The 9,555-nt window shown below is 40.4% G+C and overlaps 1 protein-coding gene across 1 annotated transcript in view; it reads right to left on the minus strand.

Annotated features, from left to right (window-relative positions):
- Positions 1 to 7,892, minus strand: part of LOC120057087 (glycerophosphodiester phosphodiesterase domain-containing protein 5-like) — a 53,424-nt gene extending 45,532 nt beyond the window's left edge. Inside the window, exon 1 of the mRNA XM_039005491.1 lies at positions 7,797 to 7,892. The gene's annotated coding sequence lies outside the window, so the exon portion shown is untranslated. The remainder of the gene's footprint in view (positions 1 to 7,796) is intronic.
- Between the last annotated feature and the right edge of the window lie 1,663 nt (positions 7,893 to 9,555).

The raw sequence follows: 9,555 nt of genomic DNA on the forward strand, positions 1-9,555 counted from the left end.
CTTCTTCCTTGCTGTGCGGCCTTTCAGGTTATGTCAATATAGGACTCGTTTTACTGTGGAAATAGATACTTTTGTACCTGTTTCCTCCAGCATCTTCACAAGGTCCTTCGGTGTTGTTCTGGGATTGATTTGCACTTTTCGCACCAAAGTACGTTCATCTCTAGGAGACAGAACGCATCTCCTTCCTGAGCAGTACGACGGCTGCGTGGTCCCATGGTGTTTATACTTGCGTACTATTGTTTGTACAGATGAACGTGGTACCTTCAGGCGTTTGGAAATTGCTCCCAAGGATGAACCAGACTTTTGGAGGTCTACAAATTTTTCTGAGGTCTTGGCTGATTTCTTTTGATTTTCCTATGATGTCAAGCAAAGAGGCACTGAGTTTGAAGGTAGGCCTTGAAATACATCCACAGGTACACCTCCAATTGACTCAAATTTGGTCAATTAGCCTATCAGAAGCTTCTAAAGCCATGACATCATTTTCTGGAATTTTCCAAGCTGTTTCAAGGCACAGTCAACTTAGTGTATGTAAACTTCTGACCCACTGGAATTGTGATACAGTGAATTATAAGTGAAATAATCTGTCTGTAAACAATTGTTGGATAAATTACTTGTCATGCACAAATTAGATGTCCTAACCGACTTGCCAAAACTATAGTTTGTTAACAAGAAATTTGTGGAGTGGTTGAAAAACGAGTTTTAATGACTCCAACATAAGTGTATTTAAACTCCCGACTTCAACTGTAGATATGCTAGCCTATTAGCCACGTTATGACTAATTTGTGATCATTGTCCTTGCTAGTTTGATTGTATTGACATTCCCAGCCTTAGTTACATTCGTCAGTTTTTGTCCAAAATATTGAGTCATTGAAACTGAAACAGTGCCTCCCGAATGGAGGCAGCAAACAATATACCAGGCCAGCTGGGATTTACAACCTGATAGCAATATTTTTTGGACTACCAAGAAATGTATTGGTGAATTATATTAAATCATGCATTGAACTGCATCCCTCTGTTCTGCCAACATTGCCTTAGTGTACACCATGGAATGTTGAGTCAAATATAACCTATTTTTAAAACCTCTTATAAAGTTGGTTTTGTAGCATGAACTGGGATTTTGATCTTTTTGACTGATATTATGATTGTCTGTTTGTTTCATATTGGCAAAGTAATTAAAACGCTGGCAGTTCCACTTTAATGTTCTGGTCTAGCATTTTCTTGAACAGGGGCACGAGGGAAGCCCTACAATATTACGTTTTTCTAAGTAGTGAGAATGCTAGGGAGCAGCCGATGTTGAAAATAATCTTTAGACATGTACTTTTCTTCAATGTAGTTTTGTAGTTGACTAAAACTAGCAGAAAACAAGAAAATTGCGCTTGAAAAAGGTCAAGCTTTTGCAGTGAGCCACTGGGGTAACCTAGGTAACCACATGTTGTTTTCCCCACAGCTGGGCAGTGTCACTATGTTCTAATACTGACTGGGTCTATAGCAGTTTTCTAGAATGGGCCTCTCTGACGACAGCAGTGTTCTAGAATTGGCCTCTCAGATGACAGCACATTACAAAGTTGCCTGTGTCATTAGAATCATCAGCCCATAGTTATTCATAGAATAATCCACTGAGTTTCAGCCATGGATATGTCTAAAATTAGCCCTTTATATCGGTCAGTGTCACTTATTTCCAAGCTCCTCCATTATTCATTCATTCCCTCGTGAAAAATATATCACATGAATTATTCATCCCTGGATCACTCATTCAGTGTATTCACTGCCCCACAATAGGGTTTGAGCAACGTTCTCATTAGCTACTCATCAAAGGGATGGGAGGACATGACACATTTACTACTGGCCTCATCGTGAAAACATGGCTTCAGACATGACCCATACATGTCAAATCAATCATCACTTGGGTGGCTGGTGCCAGAAATAGCCTTTGCTGACACTTATGTACCTGACTTTATCAGATGGTGGGAGGATGTGACTTTTAATGGCTGAATGAGATGTTCCTCAGTAGCAAAGCTGTATAACCTCTTGGCCAGCATTTGATCATTTATGCAGTCTCCCAAGTAGCAGCCTAATCATTCAATCATTAATGATGATTCAGACCTGACAGATAATAACCTCATGATGACGTATGTTGGGAAAAGCAGGATACAACAGTCTGGAAAGTGTTGTTACAAATGCAGTGACTGTATAATATCTCTACCAGAATATCAAACGCAAAAAGACTGACAATTTCATTTAACAGAGACCCTAGAGTTACTATGACTGAGATGTTACAACTGCCGTGGTGCATTTGGCTGCTGTGATAACTTAAGAGCTCATCCCAACCTTCTCTCTAAACCTGAATACATTACTGACCAACACACAAGACAAAGATAGGAAGAGATCCACACCACAATATGGTTGGCCAACACCTGCTCAAAAGATTTCAGACAGTATATAACCTACTAGAATGTAAAACTGTCAAAACAGGCCTATATTTTTATTGTATTCAAATACCAAGCTAGATTGGTTGCATTTATGTCTTCACTGGCTATTTCTTCATTTGGCCTTTCATTTTTATATTTGGTTATAGATCAGGAGACAGGAGTTGGGAAACATTTTGCATGAAGTTGCCCTTCTGCAATCTGTAACTATATTGTAACCATTGTGTAATTACTCAGCTGTAGGCCTAAACTGTACTTTCAGACAAGGTGCATAAAACAAATATTAAACTAGATTTGAAGCAACTGGGCCAGTTATTTTAGCATTAGTTACTAGCACAGTTACTGTGTGGTTATTTGGTAATTATGCAAGTGAATACAATTGTTTAACTAGGTATCAGTGCAACTTCATGTACAGTGAGAAATTATACAATGAGGTACCGTAGGATGATGTTGATGATGATGTGATAGTGAATTCTTATTTATTTTAAATCCTTTTTAAACAGTCCAGGTCTGGTCAGCCACTGTGGGCTACCTGACCTAGGCCAATTAACATGTTTTAAATCAATTCGGGGACATTGGGATGGTTCTAACACAGGATAGTTGTAACACTCTCAATATGTTTAATCAGGGACAAGCTAGAATCATGTGACTCACTGTGCACATGGTCAGTTTAGTCCTCAACCCTCATCTGAAGAAGCAAGACCCTGTGATAGATTTTAATGAAATTAATCTGATTTTGAGGTAAGATTATTTTTTTTTTTTACCAAATTTGTTTTTGCGCTGGCATCACCTGCTTTGTCGTTAGATTCACCAAACTTATATCAGGTTTATAACCAGTGTGTGTAGATATATTTGATGTAAGTTAACAATGCTAAAGTTTGAACATGTAAATAAATTGAAGATAGCTAATGGCTGCAAGGGTCAACATTAATTGTGACCCGCCTAAGGAGGTCTGGGTGCTGGGAATGAAATTGATGGACCCACCAAGCCCGTACCCCAGGACTACCATACCACTGTCACAACAATGAGTCTGTTTGAGTGAACATGTCCAACATTCATTCACACACACATTCACACACACAAAAGACACGTGTTTTTGGAACACTTCACATATGACATTTCACATGTGAAGTGATGTGTTTTTAGAACACTTCACATGTGACACCACACAGTGCTTTTAACATAGTGTTTACATATTTGACTACATTGTGTATGTACAGTTGAAATCAGAAGTTTACATGCACCTTAGCCAAATACGTTTAAACTTACTTTTTCACAATTCCTGACATTTAATCCTAGTACAAATTGCCTGTCTTAGGTCAGTTAGGATCACCACTATTTTAAGAATGTGAAAATGTCAGAATAATAGTAGAAAGAATGATTTATTTCAGCTTTTATTTCTTTCATCACATTCCCAGTGGGTCAGAAGTTTACATACTCAATTAGTATTTGAGAGCATTGCCTTTAAATTGTTTAACTTGTGTCAAAGGTTTCGGGTAGCCTTCCACAAGCTTCCCACAATAAGTTGGGTGAATTTTGGCCCATTCCTCCTGACAGAGCTGGTGTAACTGAGTCAGGTTTGTAGGCCTCCTTGCTCGCACACACGCTTTTTCAGTTCTGCCCACATATTTTCTATAGGATTGAGGTCAGGGCTTTGTGATGGCCATTCCAATACCTTGACTTTGTTGTCCTTAAGCCATTTAGCCCACAACTTTGTAAGTATACTTGGGGTCATTGTCCATTTGGAAGACCCATTTGCGACCAAGCTTTAACTTCCTGACTGATGTCTTGGGATGTTGCTTCAATATATTCACATAATTTTCATCCCTCATGATGCCATCTATTTTGTAAAGTGCACCAGTCCCTCCTGCAGCAAAGCACCCCCACAACACGATGCTGCTAACCTTGTGCTTCACGGTTGGGATGGTGTTCTTCGACTTGCAAGCCTCCCCCTTTTTCCTCCAAACATGTCGTTATGGCAAAACAGTTCTATTTTTGTTTCATCAGACCAGAGGATATTTCTCCAAAAAGTACGATCTTCGTCCCCATGTGCAGTTGCAAACCGTAGTCTGGCTTTTTTATGGCGTTTTTGGAGCAGTGGCTTCTTCCTTGCTGAGCAGCCTTTCAGATTATGTCGATATAGGACTCGTTTTACTGTGGATATAGATACGTTTGTACCCGTTTCCTCCAGCATCTTCACAAGGTCCTTTGCTGTTGTTCTGGGATTGATTTACACTTTTCGCACCAAAGTAGGTTCATCTCTAGGAGACAGAACGCGTCTCCTTCCTGAGCGGTATGACGGCTAGGATAAACACCATGGTCCCATGGTGTTTATCCTTGTGTGCTATTGTTTGTACAGATGAACATGGTACCTTCAGGCGTTTGGAAATTGCTCCCAAGGATCAACCAGGTCTTGGCTGATTTCTTTTGGATTTTCCCATGATGTCAAGCAAAGTTTGAAGGTAGGCCTTGAAATACATCCACAGGTACACCTCCAATTGACTCAAATTATGTAATTTAGCCTATCAGAAGCTTCTAAAGCCATGACATCATTTTCTGGAATTTTCCAAGCTGTTTGAAGGAACAGTAAACTTAGTGTATGTAAACTTCTGACCCACTGGCATTGTGATACAGTGAATTAAGTGAAATAATCTGTCTGAAAACAATTGTTGGAAAAATGACTTGTGTCATGCACAAAGTAGATGTCCTAACCGACTTGCCAAAACTATAGTTTGTTAACAAGAAATTTGTAGAGCGGTTAAAAAACAAGTTAACGACTCCAACCTAAGTGTATGTAAACTTCCGACTTCAACTGTATATTTATACAGTAATTATTATTCAATGTGTCATCATCTGGGATTTGAACTCACAACTTCTTGGTTGCCGGCATTATGATATTTATGCTATGCCACCACACCTGTATTCCTGCACTTTGGACTTCAAATTAAATCTCAGTTTTGTTAAATATACGCTCAAGAAAAACTATGATATTGTATTTCTCATAGTGATTCAGGAGTAACATTGAAACAACATTAGACAACTATACAGAATACCCTCAAATTGCTGAAATAAGTCAATTAAATCAACGATGAGAGAAAAGTCAGATGAACTGTTAACTAAAAGAGCAGTGCAGATGGCACTCTGTGCATAGATTTATTATAGGCATCGAATGTGTAGGGGAATGCTACAGACATTATTGCTCAGCAGAAAGATCAGCACACCTAAAATCCAGAAACTGGGAGTCCAAATCCCAGGTGGGGTTATATGAGATGGAACAGCGTACCACTTACTTTAAAACCACCATACCATTACTTTACTTATAATGGTTTGGGACTATCTGGGACCATCACGTGACATCCTGAAGACTGGTAAAACAAATGTCTTGAGAATATTTGTGTGCTTAATCTACGTCACTTTTGTTTTGAGCCGACTTCGCAATGGGCTTTGAACAGGGCACCTGGCTCACGCCCGGGAGGCAACCTGGTTCCAAAATGAATGCAATCACTTTTTACCTGGTGTAACAGTATCTCTTCCATCCCTCTCCTCACCCCAACCTGGGCTCGAACCAAGGACCCTCTGAACACATTAACAACTGCCTCCCACAAAGCACCGTTACCCATCACTCCACAAAAGCCGCAGCCCTTGCAGAGCAAGGGAAACAACTACTTCAAGGTCTCAGCGTGATTGACGTCACCAATTGAAACGCTATTAGCGCACACCCCGCTAACTAGCTAGCCATTTCACACCAGTTACACACCCTCCCCCCTTGACCTCCTCCTTTTCTGCAGCAACCAGTGATCCGGGTCAACAGCATCAATGTAACAGTTTTGCTTCTGTCATTCTCCAACCTGGGCTCGAACCAGGGACCCTCTGAACACATCAGCAAAACCACTAGGCAGGTAGGCTAGTGGTTAGAGCGTTGGGCCAGTAACCGAAAGGTTGCTCGATCGAATTACTGAGCTGACGAGGTAAAAATCTGTTGTTCTACCCCTGAGCAAGGCAGTTACCCCACTGTTCCCTGGGTGCCAAAGACAAGGATGTCAATTAAGGCAGGCCCCCATACTTCTCTGATTCAGAGGGGTTGGGTTAAATGTGGAAGACACATTCAGTTGTACAACTGACTAGGTATCCCACAAAGCATCATTACCTATTGCTCCACAAAAGCCGCGGCCCTTGCAGAGCAAGGGAAACAACTACTTCAAGGTCTCAGAGCAAGTGATGTCACCGATTGAAAAGCTATTAGCGTGCACCCCGCTAACTAGCTAGCCATTTCACACCGGTTACACTGGGGGAAATCTCCTCCCGCCGGGGCAACCTGTGTCAGATAATCAAACCCCTTCAATATCTCATGTGAAGTGTTCCAAAAACACGTTTTCATATGTGAAACACGTTTTCACAAGTGAAATGTCACATGTTTTCACATCAACTTCACATAAAATCACATGTCATCACACGTGTTCACATGTGGAATTCATTTGTTTTTTTCCATAAGGGACACCACAAACATTCAATTGTTTAATCCAGATGTTGTAGTTTAGTTGAGAATGGCCAGTTAATGGAATGTAAAAATAATAAACATTATTAATTCTGCTGTTCTCATGTTTTCAATAAAAGCTATAAATATTTCGTTGCATGTCGTGATTTATGCATTTATTCAAACTGTTACATTTCCCCAAGCCCTGTTTCAACTGACCCGAAGGTGGGGTAATGTTTCCACAAAGTCACAATTTATCGGTTTTATTTAGAGAGATAATACCTACACCCATTTGTAGCAGACAGATGGAAGCTGTTCCTATCACGTTTTGAATGTAGTAGCTCAAACAATCTATGAGAAATTGACAAAAATGTCAGAAGTGTTACAGCCATCACCGGTCTCCCCTACAGTACAACTGTCTGGTCATCAATGTCTCATTAGGTCTCATGAAATGATCGCAGGTAAACAAGGCAAGCCACACAGTAGACTATGTGATATTGGTCGGTTTATATTCAATTTAATCCGTTAACCTGCACACAATGTCAACACTCACCTTCCCTCCACGACTGCGTATCTTCTCCAAAGCAAATGTTATAAAACTAGGTAGCCTATTAGATATATATGCCATAGCCATATTCCCGTGATAGTACACCGATACTTGTCCCCTAGTTGAAGTTATTGCAGGTTCGTCCGACTTCAAATAATTCGCTAAAGTTTATGGTTCGCGAGAATTAGGTTTCAGGTTATGTCGGCAAACCATCTAATGACAAAATATAACATTTAGGGTACATAAACTACAGACGCGGGCGCACCGAGAATGATAATTTCCAATGACAATGTCCGAAGTGAATTTTCATTGGAATTCTAACAAAATAACTCACAAGATTGTGACTCACCGAAGGTTTACACACTTCTCAGAAAAGGATAGAACCTTAATCCGTCCGACACGGTGTGGGTGGAGCTGCAGTGAACCCACTTCGCACTGAGAGACCTGTTACGAAAAGGCTATGTATCCTCTGCCGGGCACTGGTTCAGGGTATGGGCTTTAGAAACTAGCAGCCTGGTCTCATAGGCTAGACGTAACATAGTAAACATAAATCCGGGAGTATCAAATTATACTGGACAAAAATATAAATGCAACATGTAAAGTGTGGTCCCATGTTTCATGGGCTTAAAAAAAATATCCCAGACATTTCCAAACACACAAAAAGCTTATTTATCTCAAATGTTGTGCAAAAATGTGTCTACATCCCTGTTAGTGGGCATTTCTTCTTTGCCAAGATAATCCATCAACCTGACAGGTGTGGCATATCAAGAAGCTGACTAAACAGCATGATCATTACACAGGTGCACCTTGTGCTGGAGACAATAAAAGGCCACTCTAAAATGTGCAGTTTTGTCACACAACACAATGCCACAGATGTCTCAAGTTTTGAGGGAGCGTGCAATTGGCATGATGACTGCAGAAATGTCCACCATTGAATATTCATATCTCTACCATAAACTGCCTCTAATGTCGTTTTAGAGAATTTGTCAGTACGTCCAACCAGCCTCACAACCGCAGACCACATGTTACCACGCCAGTCTAGGACCTCCACATCCGGCTTCTTTACCTGCGGGAACGTCTGAGACCAGCCACCCAGACAGCTGATGAAACTGAGGAGTATTTCTGTCTGTAATAAAGCCCTTTTGTGGGGGAAAACATGTTCTTATTGGCTGGGTCAGGCTTCCAAGTGGTGGGCCTATGCCCTCCCAGGCCCACCCATGTCTGCGCCCCTGCCCAGTCATGTGAAATCCATATATTATGGCCTAATGCATATATTTCAATTGACTGAATTCGTGATAAGAACTGTACCTCAGCCAAATCTTTGAAATTGTTGCATGTTGCGTTCCCATGTGTGTTCAATATAGTATGATATGTTATGTTTGGTATGGTTATATAAGACAGTAGGTTACTTACTTCAGACAAAAACGAAAGTAGGGCCTAAAGGTTGTGTGTTCGAATCTCATCATGGACTTTAGCATTTCAGCTAATTAGCAATGAATTACTACTTTTTAGCTACTTTGCAACTACTTGTTAGCTAACCCTTCCCCTAACCCTAACCTTAACCCTTTAACCTAACGCCTAACCTTAACCTTAACCCAAAACCCTTAGCTTAGCTAGCCACCTAGCCACCTGGCTAACGTTAGCCTCAACAAATTGGAATTCATAAAATATGATACGTTTTGCTAAATCATAACATATTGTATGATTGTAATTTGTAACATATTTTTAAGAATTGCAATTCGCAACATATCATACGAATTGGAATGCATACCATATCATACACAATGGATGATGGACATCCAGAAATGAATACATATCAAATTAAATGTAACATATCATACGAGTGTAACTGATTTACATTCACTATGTTATGTCTACCCCTGACCCAGGTTGCAGCTAGTGACTGACAATGAGCATCTGACATATGATCAGATGAATCAGAATAAGGCCCACACATTGGATAGGTAAATAAAAGTGCACAATGTATAGGACATTTTCCAATAACGACTCAATAACTGAAGGATCAATTCTTTTCCATAGGTTCCCTGGATCGTAGTCCTAAATCATGAAGGCTGGTCATTTTTACAGGGTGAATTTGGTGTCGATGC

The sequence above is a fragment of the Salvelinus namaycush genome, chromosome 12 (genome assembly GCF_016432855.1).
Source record: "Salvelinus namaycush isolate Seneca chromosome 12, SaNama_1.0, whole genome shotgun sequence".
In the NCBI taxonomy this organism is placed as follows: domain Eukaryota; kingdom Metazoa; phylum Chordata; class Actinopteri; order Salmoniformes; family Salmonidae; genus Salvelinus; species Salvelinus namaycush.